Below are 14369 nucleotides of genomic sequence, written 5' to 3' on the forward strand. Positions count from 1 at the left end.
CTGAGCCCAGTCAACCCAGAGGCACAGGAGAGAAAACATAAAACTGTTGCTGCTGTTTTCAGCCACTACATTTCGGGAGGGTGTGTCATGAGGCAATAGAGAGGTGAGATGGGCAGGACTCTGACACTTGTGGGTCTTGCCTTGGGAAAGTGCCATAAATAGGAATTCAAACACACCAGGGCGATATATGAGAAAAGCTTAGGGCAGCTGGAAGAGCAACTGGGAGATGAGCTACGTGGGTTCTGGCTTCTTCTACAAGGCTGCTGTGTGGTTGGGGACCTGCGGTGGTGGCGGTTTAGTCACTCAGTTGCGTCCGACCCTTGCGACCCTGTGGACTATGTCTGATCTTTTGGACCCCATGGACTGTAGCCTGCCAGGCTCCCCTGTCCATGGAAATTTAAGAATACTGGAGTGGGTTGCCATTTCCTTCTCCAGGGGATCTTCCTGACCCAGGAATCGAACCTGGGTCTTCTGCACTGCAGGCGGATTCTTTCCTGACTGAGCCACCTATGCCTATACCTCTCTCTAGATATCAGTGTGACACAGAAGCCCTCAGGTCCCTTGGTCTCAGAGCACTCTTCCAGCTCTGCCATCCGTGGCTGACTGGGTTCTTGGCTGATCTTTAATCACCGACATATTCCAGCTTTTAAACATCACCTCATGCTGACCACCACCCCCCCTCCCCGGACGATCCGTTGCAGTATTCCAGAGGGGTCCTCATGCACCCTCCCTGATGACGCCAACCCACTGTGCATTTCCTAGTAACGTTTCCAGAGCTCAGGCTCCCTGGATCCACCCCCACCTGTGCCCACTCTGGCTCTGTCACCTCCTAGGTGTGACCCTGGATGGATCTCTTCACCTCTGTTTGCCTTAGTTTCCTGTCAGTTAAGTAAGAGTACATCTCTCATGGGGGTGTTTGTTCAGACTTAATGAGACAACTCACATAAACAATCCTGGGCCTGACCCACGTCAGCTGCTGCCCTTAATGTCCCTCATTTCCTGTCTCACACATTTGTGCTCCATTGAGCACATTTAATTTGCGTTTAAACTCTCCGATGGGCTTCAGGCTTCTGGAGGGACTGGCTCAGGTTGAAACACAGACCACAAGGTTTAGCGTCAACAAGCAGCGCGCACGCCGCGCCGGGAGCCAGACACCTGCGTCCCCTTCACTGGCTGTGGGGTCTGGGCACCCCGCCCAGCTCTGCTGAGACGGCGATTGCCCCCAGGGCTCAGCCTCCTGCTGGGGCAAGGTGAAGTTAAACCAAGATACTGGGTGCAGAAGTGCTGTGTAAACTGCCTTGTGCTTGACACGTACATGTCAGGGACACAGTGGCCCAGGGTCAGACCACGGGCCTGGAAGGCAGTAAGAAAGAGCTGGTTCCCGTTCTGGCTGTGTGACCTTGGGCACCTTGCCTCCCCTCTCTGGGCCTCACTATTCCCCAAGGTAAAGTGAGATAAAGTCACAAAGATACCTACAGACAGGTAGGTATGCTGCTGCTGCTGCTAAATCACTTCAGTCGTGTCCAACTCTGTGCGACCCCATAGACGGCAGCCCACCAGGGTCCCCCGTCCCTGGGATTCTCCAGGCAAGAACACTGGAGTGGGTTGCCATTTCCTTCTCCAATGTGTGAAAGTGAAAAATGAAAGTGAAGTTGCTCAGTCATGTCTGACTCGTAGCCCACATAGTAACCTCTAAAAATTCAAACCTACTTTTTAAAGACTTGGAGGCATTCACATAAAAACTGATGTAAAGTAATTAGCCTCCAATTAAAATAAATTAATCAATTTAAAAAAATATACATAGTAAAAACTTAAAGTTGAAAAGTCAGGGGAAAAAAATAGACTTCTAGGTTCTCTCTGAAAAATCAGAACACAGGGCCACATGTCCACCTGGTCGATGCTGAGGGGTGGTGTCCCCTTTGAGGGGGGCTCTGCTCTCCTATTCCCCACGCGTCCCCCACCCCAGGCCTATCGACCCTCCTGCTGTCCTCCAGGAATGTCGCTGGCACAGCCCTGAGAGCCACCGGAGCTTGCCAGCCCCAGATGAGCTAGCCTCTGGGGGCTGCTTGTTGTGCTAACTTCCTAAGAACCCCTGCCCACGATTATTATGACAGTTCTGCTTCCTGGTATCTTGGTCAGCCGGCACGGTTCTGGGAACACAATGGATGCTCGGCAAACATTTGGTTCCCACCCCTCCCCAGCTGCCTGGTGACCTCAGTTACCCTCCAACCCAGGAGATTTGAGATGCATCCTGCAGGGCGCGCCCCTCCTGAGCCCCGTCCCCGCGCGGCCTGCATCCACGCAGCCAGGGCAACGGAACTCAGGACCTTGTTCAGCGGCAGTGAGTCTCAGAAACCCCCCGGGGAACTGCAGAAGCATCTTCTCAACTGGTTCCAAACTGGCAACTCTGCCCTCTCCTGCAGTCTCACCCTCGACAGAATTGAACTTCCCCTGTGGGCAGGCATTTGCCTTCATGGCGCAGAGAGACGGAGGACGTGGGTCCCGCCATTACAGACACGTTTGAAACCCAGGTTCTGTCACTTGGCAGCTGTGACTGCAGTCATGTCAGCCCGGGTTTTTCAGGGAAACAGCGTCACTGGGATATATAGAGAGATGTGCTCAGCCACGTCCGACTCTTTGTGACCCCATGGACTGCAGCCGCCAGGTTCCTCTGTCCGTGGGATTCTCCAGGCAAGAGTACTGGAGCAGTTGCCATGCCCTCCTCCAGGGTAGAGATATAGAAGAGGAGGTTTATTGTAGGGGTTGATTTATGTGATCATGGAGGCTGAGAAGCTCCACAACCTGCCCTCTGCTGGCTGGAGACCCAGGAGAGGGAAAGCTGGTGATGTCATTTGTCTGAGTCTGCGGGCCTGACAATCTGGGGGACTGATGGCGTAAACCCAAGGCTGAGTTGGCAAGGGCCGAGGACCAGGAGCGCTGGTGTCCAAAAGCAGGAGAAGGTGGATGTTCCAGATTAAGAAGAGGGAGCGAAGTCACCCTTCCGCCGACTCTCTGTTCTATCCAGGCCCCCAAGGAACCGGGTGGTGCCTGCTGCCTTAGCCAGGGCGACCTTTATTCAGTCTACTGATGCAAATGCTCATCTTCTCCAGAAACCCCCAGGAACGATGTTTCACCAGGTATCTGGGCATCTCTTAGCCCAGGTTTCCCTGGTAGCTCAGCTGGTAAAGAATCCACCTTCAATGCAGGAGACGCCAGTTCAGTTCCTGGGTCAGAAAGATCTGCTGGAGAAGGGATAGGCTACCTATACCTACTCCAGTATTCTTGGGCTTCCGTGGTGGCTCAGATGGTAAAGAATCTGTCTGCAATGTGAGAGACTTGGGTTTGATCCCTGGGTTGGGAAGATGTCCCTGGAGGAGGGTGTGGCAACCCACTTCAGTACTCTTGCCTGGAGAATCCCCATGGACAGAGGAGCCTGGTGGGCTACAGTCCATGGGATCACAAAGAGTCGAACACGACTGAGCAACTAAAGCACAGCACACTGGCTAAAGTCCTTAACTTCTCTGATGTTCAGCTTCCTCCAGTGTGAAATGGAGATGGCACCTCCCGTGCCCACTCTAGAGGGAAGATTTTACAGGATTAGAGGGGTCTGTCCTTAAAGAATTTAGCCAGTCAGGCAATGAACACCCAGGGGCCGGCAGCTGTTGGCACCATGGTCTAGGTCACAGAAGGACATCATGGCTTGTCATTTCCAAACCAGAAGTGTCTATTTCCCCAACTCCATCATGGCGTCAAGAAGAAATTGGTGAACGTGCTGGAGTCAAACTGGAATTGGGCGGGGAAACCCAAATGGAGGACACCTCATAGTTCTTGCCCACCCAGTATCCACATTTCCCTTCTAGCACCCCACCTTTCCTTGGGGAAATGAACCCTCCTCCATGCTTAGTCTATGGGATTTTTTGATGTTGATACCATCTCCCCAGAACCAGGCCTGGCCAATCAGAGCCCTGACTCCTCCAACCCCAGTGATTGGTTCAGAGATCCCAGGGTAGGCCAATGAGAGGCCTCGCTGGGATTTTTGCTAAACTTTGGAAAAAGAGGCATCTTCTTTCAGCTGAACTGGTTAAGCTGATAAGACATCAGCTTGCAACTGCTGGTGGGCGTTACAGAGAGCAAAGAAACCAACCTGCATGAGAGAGAGGCCAGCACAGAGGAAAGCAGAACCAAAGGGCAGAGGAAGAGTCCCTGACAACAGAACCTGGGTCCAGTCAGGACTGAAGCTGTGTGCATCCTCACCTTTGGACGTTTCAGATGTGCGAATCCGTACACTGCTTTTTCGGCTTGAGCCAATTTGAGTCACGTTCCTATGACTTGTAATGAAAGTGTCCTAACACAGTCCAGAAATAAAGTCTGCTACAAAGCTGAGCATAAAGAATTGATGCTTTTGAACTGTGGTGCTGGAGAAGACTATCGAGAGTCCCTTGGACTGCAACGAGATCCAACCAGTTCATCCTAAAGGAAATCAGCCCTGAATATCCTGAAGGACTGATGCTGAAGCTGAAACTCCAATACTTTGGCCACCTGATGTGAAGAACAGACTCATTGGAAAAGACCCTGATGCTGGGAAAGATTGAAGGCAGGAGGAGAAGGGGATGACAAGGGACAAGATAATTGGATGGCATCACTGACTCAATGGACATGAGTTTGAGCAAGCTCTGGGAGTTGGTGATGGACAGGGAGGCCTGGCGTGCTGCGGTCCATGGGGTCGTAAAGAGTCAGACACGACTGAGCAGCTGAACTGAACTGAACTGAACAAACAGAGAGAGAGATAAGTACACGAGTTAAAGGATGGAGGAGCAAGGAAACGAGTGAGTGAAATATTCCAGGAAACAATCCATTTTTGTTCTCAGATGCCAACACTTCCTGTTCCTGAACAGCCTCCTCTGTGGCTCCAGGTCTCAGGAGGACTCAGCCCATGGTATTAATACTTTCTCAGGCAGGGTTTTACGTTCCCTCTCAGAGCACGTCCGAACATCCTTGGTAGGCAAACCTACCTTAAGCTCTGGGTGAGCCTGAATTTCCCCACTGTGTCTTATCTCACAGAGCTGTCACAATGGTTAAATGTGATAATGCACCTAAAGCACTTGGCATGGGGCCTGGTAACGCAATGGCATTGGATAACCAGCAGCAGCGATGACCAGCAGTGCTGTCCTGATGCTTTCAGGCTCAGCTCAGAGCCATTTTCATGAAATCCCCTCTGACCAACTGAGTCCCCGTCAGCCTCCTTCTCCTAGGGCAGAATTCAAGTGGGCAAGCTTGCCACACACTCAGATGCTGTTTTGCTCAAACCTTGGCATATCAGAATCCTCAAGGGAAGTGGATTATGCATGCATTTTCCCAGGCCAGCCTTCTGAGGATCCTTGCCAGAAGGATACGGTGGAGCCCAGGAATTTGCATTTTCACCAAATTCCCACCCCTGAGATGATTCTGAAGCAAGTGGTCCAGGAAAACACCCACCTCTCCACTATCCCACTGATTAATACAGGTGTGAAAGCTAGGGTCCCCGGGAGGACGGAGCTTGTCCGAAAGCCGCACGGGAATTCACTGGCGCAGCCAGACTGAGCCGGAACTTGTGCCCTGTGGGCTCGCTCCCCCCTGCTGCTCAGGGCTCCTCTCCGCGGACTGAAGTTCCCACCTTTCCCATGTGTTCCCCAGCCTCAGGTCCTCCCAGCACTGAGCTGGATCCTGTCTCCAGAGAGCTTGTCCACTCAGGGCCCTGAACCTGCTGGTGCTTGAAGAACACCTGACCGATGAGGGCATATTTGGAATTGTAGCAGGACCAAAATATTTAGCAGTTTCTGTTTCTTTTTAAACAGTTTATCATCATTTCTTTTCACCTGCATGTGTGTGTACTAATTCACTTCAGTTGTGTCTGACTCTTTGTGATCCTGTGATCCTAGCCCACTAGGCTCCTCTGTCCTTGGGCAAGAATATTGGAGTGGGTTGACATGCCCTCCTCCAGGAGATCTTCCCGACCCAGGGATTGAACCCTTGTCTCTTACGTCTTCTGCATTGGCAGGTGGGTTTTTGACCACTGGCAGCAGCTGGGAAGCCCTTTTTTCCCCACCTATTGTTGCTGTTCAGTCCCTCAGTTGTGTCCGACTCTTTGCGACCCCATGGACTGCAGCATGCCAGGCCTCCCTGTCCTTCACCATCTCCGGGATCTTGCTCAAACTCATGTCCATTGAGTTGGTGATGTCATCCAAGCATCTCATCCTCTGTCTTCCTCTTCTCCTCCTGCCTTCAATCTTTCCCAGCAACAGGGTCTTTTCAAATGAGTCATTTCTTCACATCATGTGTCCAGAGTATTGGAGTTTCAGTTTCAGCACTAGTCCTTCCAATGAATATTCAGGACTGATTTCCTTTAGGATGGAATGGCTTGATCTCCTTGCAGTCCAAGGGACTCTCAAGCGTCTTCTCCAATGCCACAACTCAAAAGCATCAGTGCTTCAGTGCTCAGCCTTCTTTGTCCAACTCTCACATCCATACGTGACTACTGGAAAAAACATAGTTTTGACTAGATGGACCTTTGTCAGCAACATAATGTATGCTTTTTAATATGCTGTCTAGGCTTGTCATAGCTTTTCTTCCAAGGAGCAAGCATCTTTTAATTTCATGGCTGCAGTCACCATCTGCAGTGATTTTGCAGCCCGAGAAAATAGTCTGTCACTGTATCCATTGTTTCTCCATCTATTTGCTGTGAAGTGATGGAACCAGATACCATGATCTTCATTTTTTGAATGTTGAGTTTTAAGCCAGCTTTTTCACTTTCTTTTTTCACCTTCATCAAGAGGCTCTTTAGTTCCTCTTCACTTTCTGCCATAAGGGCGGTTCATCTGCATGTCTGAGGTGATTGATGTTTCTCCTGTCAGTCTTGATTCTGGCTTGTGCTTCATGCAGTCCAGCGTTTCTCATGATGTACTCTGCATATAAGTTAAATAAGCAGGGTGACAGTATACAGCCTCAACATACTCCTTTCCCAATTTGGAAACAGTCTGTTGGTCGATGTTCAGTTCTAACTGTTGCTTCTTGACCTGCATACAGGTTTCTCAGGAACCCTGAGGGCATACCAAATGTTTTAGAGGTAAGACTTAAAGATATGTGATTATGGCATTTACATAATACGCGAAACTTTGGAGTGCAAATGCCATAATGTAATTTTTTTTAAGGAGTTCAGATTTTAACCTTGTGTTAAAAGGAATTTTTTCTGACTTTTTTTTTTAAGTGGAAGTACCATGGTCATGTATGGATGTGAGAGTTAGACTGTGAAGAAAGCTGATCACCAAAGAATTGATGCTTTTGGACTGTGGTGCTGGAGAAGACTCTTGAGAGTCCCTTGGACTGCAAGGAGATCCAACCAGTCCATTCTAGAGGAGATCAATCCTGGGTATTCATTGGAAGGACTGATGCTAAAACTGAAACTGCAATACTTTGGCCACCTCATGCGACGAGTTGACTCACTTGAAAAGACTCTGATGCTGGGAAGGATTGGGGGCGGGAGGAGACAGGGACGACAGAGAATGAGATGGCTGGATGGCATCACCGACTCGATGGACATGAGTTTGAGTGAACTCCGGGAGTTGGTGATGGACAGGGAGGCCTGGTGTGCTTTGATTCATGGGGTCACAAAGAGTCGGACACGACTGAGCGACTTAACTGAACTGAACTGATGGTTAAAAAACTGAAGTATAGTTGATTTTAAATGTTGTGCACAGCAAAGTGATTCAGTTATCCACATATAAGTATCTATTCTGTTCAGGTTTTTTCCCGATAGGTCATTACAGAATGATGGATCGTCGTTCCCTGTGCTATACAGTAGGTCCTTGTTGGTTGCCTATTTGATATACTGTGGTGTGTACGTGTTCATCCCAAGCCACTCATCTACCCCTCCCATGCTTAGCAGTTTCTTCAGCAAAGGAGAGGGATGATCTTCTGTCGTTTCTATGTTTTGTTTTGTTTTTTGGCGGTGAGGCATGTGGGATCTTAACTCCTCAACCAGGGATCGAACGTGCATGCCCTGAATTGGAAGGCGAAGTCTTAACCACTGAACCACCAGGGATGTCCCGAGAGCTGGGATGTTGACGGAGCTGCTGTGAACCCGCCAGACTGTCAGCTCCAGCACTGCAGCCTGAATCTGCCCTGCTCGCCTGTATTTTACGTTCTCCCTGCTTGAGGCACTGTATGTGCTCGTGATGAGAGAGGAGAATGGAGGCCTGGAGCCTGCTTCGCATTCTTAGTTAATTTCTTGTGCTAGTGATGTTCTGATCACAACAAGAACGTTACCATCCCTGTAACGTCACCACCTCTGTCTTCCGTCCCACCCTTCCAGCTTTGGGGTTGGGGGCACAGAGGCCCACCGCATGCTCCGGGTGCCTATCTGGGACTGTCTTCTCCAGCATCATGTATCCATGGATGCAGGGCGGGTGGGGAGAAGCGTCCGCTTCAGTTGCCTGTGGGCAGCTGGGCGTGCCGTCACACCCCCTCCCCTGCCCGACCTGCCCTTTTCTCCATCAGTGCCTTGGCGCCGGGTCCCCTGGCTCAGCCAGGACTGGATTTGATTGATTCTTTATAGCCTAAGGATTCGATGCCTGCGCTGAGCACACTTGGAAGACAAACCGGGGGCAGGGGGAGAGGGAGAAGAGAGGCAGGGGGGAGCTGTGTGGGCCAGACCCCAACTCTTACAAAGCACAGGGCTCCCCATCCCGGCCCAGACAAGGACACCCCTTCCTGCTGCACTCCCATGCTGATGACTCTGGTTTCTAGAATTGTCCTGAACCTCATTTCCCAGCAATGTCCAATTGAACGGGAATGTCCGAGCCCAGGCCCTTCAAATGGGACAAGCCTGGGCCAAACGTCCTCCCGAAAAAATGTGATGCGAGCATTGTTCATCTGTTATTGATTGAGAGGCTATGAGCTTTGCTTCCAAAATCTCCAATAAAACTGACTTGGAGGAGAATTTCCTGAATCCCCGGGTAAGTGGATAAAGATGTTCCCCAGGAGTCCAGGGTGGTGCTGGTGGGGGAGCTCGTGCCCAGTTGGTTTTCTCCTTTGTTACTTAATGAAGAACAGAAAACAATCAGCCCCACTGCTCTAAGTCCAGAGACGGCTCCCTTCTCCCTTTGAGTTAATTTCCGGTTGGAGGCAGGGCCCTGCTCTGCCTGAGAGCCCCTGGGAATCTGCCTCTTCTTTTTTGGGGTGGGGGATGGGGCATCCCATGGAAGGGCTGTTGCACCTGTGGGTGGCGTTAGGTGGGTAGGAGGTTTCTGGGGAGCATGACAGGGCATTTGGGGAGCTGGTTCAGTTGCTGGAGCCGGCCGGGTTACAGAGAGAAAGATCCAACCCTGAGGTTCACCTCTTGGCGGCTCTACCCGCTGTGTGACCTGGGGCAAGGGAGTTTGCCTTTCTGAGCCTCGGTTTCCCCATCTGTAAAATGGGTGTCATCTCAGCTCCCACCTCATAGGGTTGTTACCAGGAATCAAGGAGAACAGCCTGTCTGGTGCACTACACACACTTAGTAAGCCTGGGCTCTTATGGTGATTTTCTGACATCAGCAGCTAGGACTCTGCTGACTTCATAGTGAGCCCCAGAGACGCCCAGAGAAATGGGATCACCCCTTGCCTGCACGTCTCCTTCCCTCCTCCCACTCCCACCGCATGCTGTGGGGCCGGGGATGGAAGGATGAGGGCAGGCCATCTGAGTCAGAGTGCTCGTCATCGGGGTGGGGGGGAGTCGTGGAGGCAGAGGGGCCAGGGTGCGGCTGGAGAGGCCAGTCCTCGGCTTACATCTCGGCTGTGTGGCAGCCTCGTACCTCAAGGTCACTGATCTAGGGCACCCTCCGCCCTCAGAGCTGGCAAAGAATCTGTGCCCTCCCCAGAGCCTTTTCCCCGTGCACTGACATGGCTATCGGCCCCTGGTGCCTCCTCTCCCAGAAGAGAAGGTTGATGTTTCCCTTGTGCATCTCAAACGTTTGTTATGCAGCTCAAATCAGGACAGGGCTCAGAGAACATAACTCACACTCAAACGACCCAGACAAGTCCCGGCCTAATCTGGAACTACATGAACCCTGGTCAGACCCAAGTCTATGAGGCAAAGGCTCAGAGGACTGAATTGGGACTTTGAACCACCGCCAACAGGGATCATACAGAACTTAGAGCCTGCATCCAGCCAGGTTGCCTGGCTGCTCCAAGAAAAATCTCAAGATTCTCTTAAGACAATAACAACCCAGAATCTACACAACGTGACATTCACAACGTCCAGGATACAATCCAAAATTATCAGCATAGAAAGAGTCATGAAGATATGAAGGCCCTTAACTGGATAAAAGTCTAGAATTTTCATGGACATCTATGAAAAGTCTAGAACTAACAATATACTTAATGGTGAAAGATTGAATGCTTCCTCCTATGAGATATATCATGAACCGTGTATAACAATGAAATAAAAATGGATCATACACCTATATCACCTACATATAAATCATAAAAACACGAAAATTCTAGAAGAAAACACAGGAGGAAATCTTTGGGATCTCATGTCAGGCAAAGATTTCTTGGATTCAGCACCAGTAACACTATCCATAAAAGAAGAGATGGATGAATCATTAAAATTGAGTTTATGCTCTTTGAAAGACTCTATTAAGGAAAAGAAAAGATAAGGCACAGATTGAGAAAAACCATTTGCAAACCACATATCTGCTGAGACTTGCATCTGAAATCTATAAAGAACTCTCAAAAATAATAAGAAAGCAAACAGCCCAACCACCCCAAAATGGGCAAAAGACTTGAATAGACACCACCAAGGAAGACATGGGAGGGAGAATAAACACATGAAAGATGTTCAAAATAACTAATCACCTGAGAACAGATAATTAAACCTACAACATGATACCATTCATGCCTACTAGAATAGCTACCATATCGAGTATTGGTGAGAAGGACACTCTTATACTTCCAGTAGGAACAGAAAATAGCCTAACCGCTTTGGAAAATAGTTGAGCAGTTTTCAAGTGGTTAAACATACACCTGCCCTATGATCTAGCCACTTCTTTCTGAGGTACTTACCCAAGAGAAAAGGAAATACAGGTGTTCACAAAAACTTCAGTGTGAATGTTCATAGCAGCTTTATTCATCATAGCTAAAGACCAGGTCCAACCCAAATGCTCATCAGCAGACGAAGGGACAAACAAATCATGGCATAATGCATGTAAAGACCACTACTCAGGAATTAAAGGGAACAAAGTGTCCTGACACATGCAACAATATGGATAAATCACAGTAATTAAGCTGAGCGAAAGAAGCCCGACAGAGAAAGAACTGTGTGACTCTATTTATATAAAATTCTAGGAAATGCAAATGATTTATAGTGACAGATGCCCATCTGCGACTCTGGGAGCAGGGAAAAGTTTTCTTATCCCAGTTATAGTGATAATTGTAAATGTGTATGAAAACTGACCCAAATCGTACAACTGAAATATGAATGAGTTGAAATGAAACTGTCTGACTCCTGGCAACCCCATGGGCTATAGTCTGCCAGTCCTTGAATTCTCTATCCATGGAATTCTCCAGGCAAGAATACTGGAGCGGGTAGCCATTCCTGCTCCAAGGGATCTTCCCGGCCCAGGGATTGAACCCAGGTCTCCTGCATTGCAGGTGGATTCTTTACCGTCTGAGCCACTTCAAATAAAACTGGGGAGAAAAAGGAATAGTTTTCTTGCTATACTGATATTAAATACCCATTCAATGTCACCCGAGGATCCCATGCATTAACCCAGGCCTCTCACTAGGAGGCACCTCCCTAAGTACTGCCAAGAGCCTCGGACCCGTCGTGCTCTACAGCCTGGTGAGTCTAAGGCAGCAGATGAAGAGCACTGAGGATAAAGCGACTGTGAACTCAGCTTGAACCACAGGAGAAGTAAAACCCAGGAGTTATGGGAGTGCTGAGGAGAGGCGAATTCTCTACCAGCCCAGGCTCCTCTAAAGCAGAGCCTGAGGCTCAGGGCCCACATGTTATTACTTTATTAGGAGATGGAATCCCAGCATGATGGCTCATTTTATGTGCCAACCTGACAGGGTTGTGGGAGCTCAGATATCTGGTTAAACATCTCTGGGTGTGTCTGTGAGGGGGTTTCTGGTTTGAGTCAGTGGAGTGATTACGGGAGATCACCCTCCCCAGTGTGGGTGGGCATCATCCAATCTATTGAGGGCCTGACTTGAACAAAAAGGGGAAGAAAATCGAATTTTCTCCCTCTCTACCTGACTACTTGAGCTAAGACATCGGGCTTCTTCTATGCTTGGACTTGGACGTATACTATGGGCACCCCAGTTCTCAGGCCTTTGGACTTGGGCTGGAATTACACCACCAGCTTTCTTGGGCTTCTGGCTTGCAGATGACAGAGAGTCTTCTCAGCCTCCATCATGGTGAGAGCCAATTCCTCATAATAAATCTCATTATTAAATCTCTTGATCAGTATTTGAGCTTCCCTGGTAGCTCAGATGGTAAAGGGTCTGTCTGCCGGTAATGCGGGAGACCCAGGTTCAATCCCTGGGTCGGGAAGATACCCTGGAGAAGGAAATGGCAACCCATTCCAGTGTTCTTGCCTGGAAAATTCCATGGATGGAGGAGCCTGGTAGGCTACAGTCCGTGGGGTCACAAAGAGTCGGACACGACTGAGCGACTTCACTTGATCAGTATGGGGATAAATGTAATCTCCCATTGGTTCTGTCCCTCTGGAGAGCCCTGACTGATACACCCAGGAAACAGAAGTGTAGGGCAAGAAGAACGAAGGAGGGAGGGGAAGAGCCGTAGAAAGATGTGACAGCAAGTCAGCTACAGGCGAGAATCACCAAATCCATATCTCAGATGCACACTGTCTTCTAAGCTCTAGGCCGATAGACAGCTCTGCTCAATGAGCCCCAGACTGGGCTGTCATCCTCCCGACCCTCAGTTCTCCTCCCACTCAGCATCTGTCTCCAACACTCAGTTAAAGGCCCCACATCCCCTTAGATGCTCATGCCAGAAACCTGGAAATCTTCCTGGAATCCCCTGGCTTCCTCTACAACCAGGCATCACCAAGGCTGGTTGATTCTACCTCCTCCAATACTGTCCCCAGATACTTGCTACTCAAAGTGTGCTCCGTGGACCAGCCGCAAGCAGCATCAAACTCTCACCCCAGCTCAGACCTACAGACTAAAATCTGCACTTTGACAGCATTTGCAGATGATTGGTATGAACAGTAAAGTCTGAGAAGCCCTGCTCTCCAACATTCCATTTTTCTCAACATTGGCTGTATACTGACAGCATCCGAGGGCCTTCAGAAATACGGTTGCCTGGCTCCCTTCTCCAGAGACCCTGAGTGAGCTGGTCTTGAGTGTGGTCTGAGCATCTGGATGTTGCAGTGCTGTTGTGCAGCTGGGGTGAGACCTGCCTCCCTCGCCGCTGTTGCTCTCAGCCTCCCCATGGCCCCCACCCTCTGCCGGGCCTCCTTCAAGGACAGGTGTGTCAGTCTGCTGCTCAGCCTCCGGGGCAGCCCTACTCCAGTCCATCCTACACACATCAGCCAGAGTGGCCTTTCATAGCAGGAAAAAAATCTACCCACTCTAACAGAGATGACCCAAATGTATAGAAATCAACCTTACTTTCTCTAGCTGACCCCAGCTTCCTCATGAGTGTCCTTATCATGCTGACAAATAAACAAGAAAAGAAAATAGATAAATACACGGTCTTAATTTTACCAATGCAAGGTGATGCTATCTCTTTTGGGTTACCTTGGTCCTTTTTTTGTGGAATATGCTCTGTTTTTCCTGGTGGCTCAGAATCTGGCTGCAATGCAGGAGACCTGGGTTCGATATCTGGGTTGGGAAGATTCCCTGGAGAAAGGTATGGTTGCCCACTCCAGTATTCTTGCCAAGAGAAGTCCAAGGGCAGAGGAGCCTGGTGGGCTATAGTCCATGTGATTGCAAAGAGCCGGACATGACTGAGCGACTAACACTTTCTGTCTTTCTGGGGTTCTTTCCACCTCCCACTCCATCTTTCCTTCCTGAGATGATGTGTGCATTCAAGAGGTGCATGGGTACTCTGAGGGCGGCAGGAGGAGTTGCTGCTGGTCCGTGTATGGCCTCTCGCCTGCCTCACTGGCCTCACTGGCTCCCTTGCCACTGAGCTCCGGCCTCTGTCTTCTCTGACCTGCTAGTGCTGTGCTTGGTCCCTCCTGCCTGCAGCTGTGTGCCCATAGCCACTGCTGCTGCTGGTGGACGCCACCACATCCAGTCTCCTCTCTGTGGCCTCCTGCCCTGCTCTTCTCAGCCCCTCTAAACCCCTCTACTGTAGGAGGCGCACATGGACCTCCAGGACTC

This window comes from Moschus berezovskii, chromosome 2 (genome assembly GCF_049115385.1).
Source record: "Moschus berezovskii isolate FMDL1 chromosome 2, NW_MosBer_1.0, whole genome shotgun sequence".
NCBI lineage: Eukaryota > Metazoa > Chordata > Mammalia > Artiodactyla > Moschidae > Moschus > Moschus berezovskii.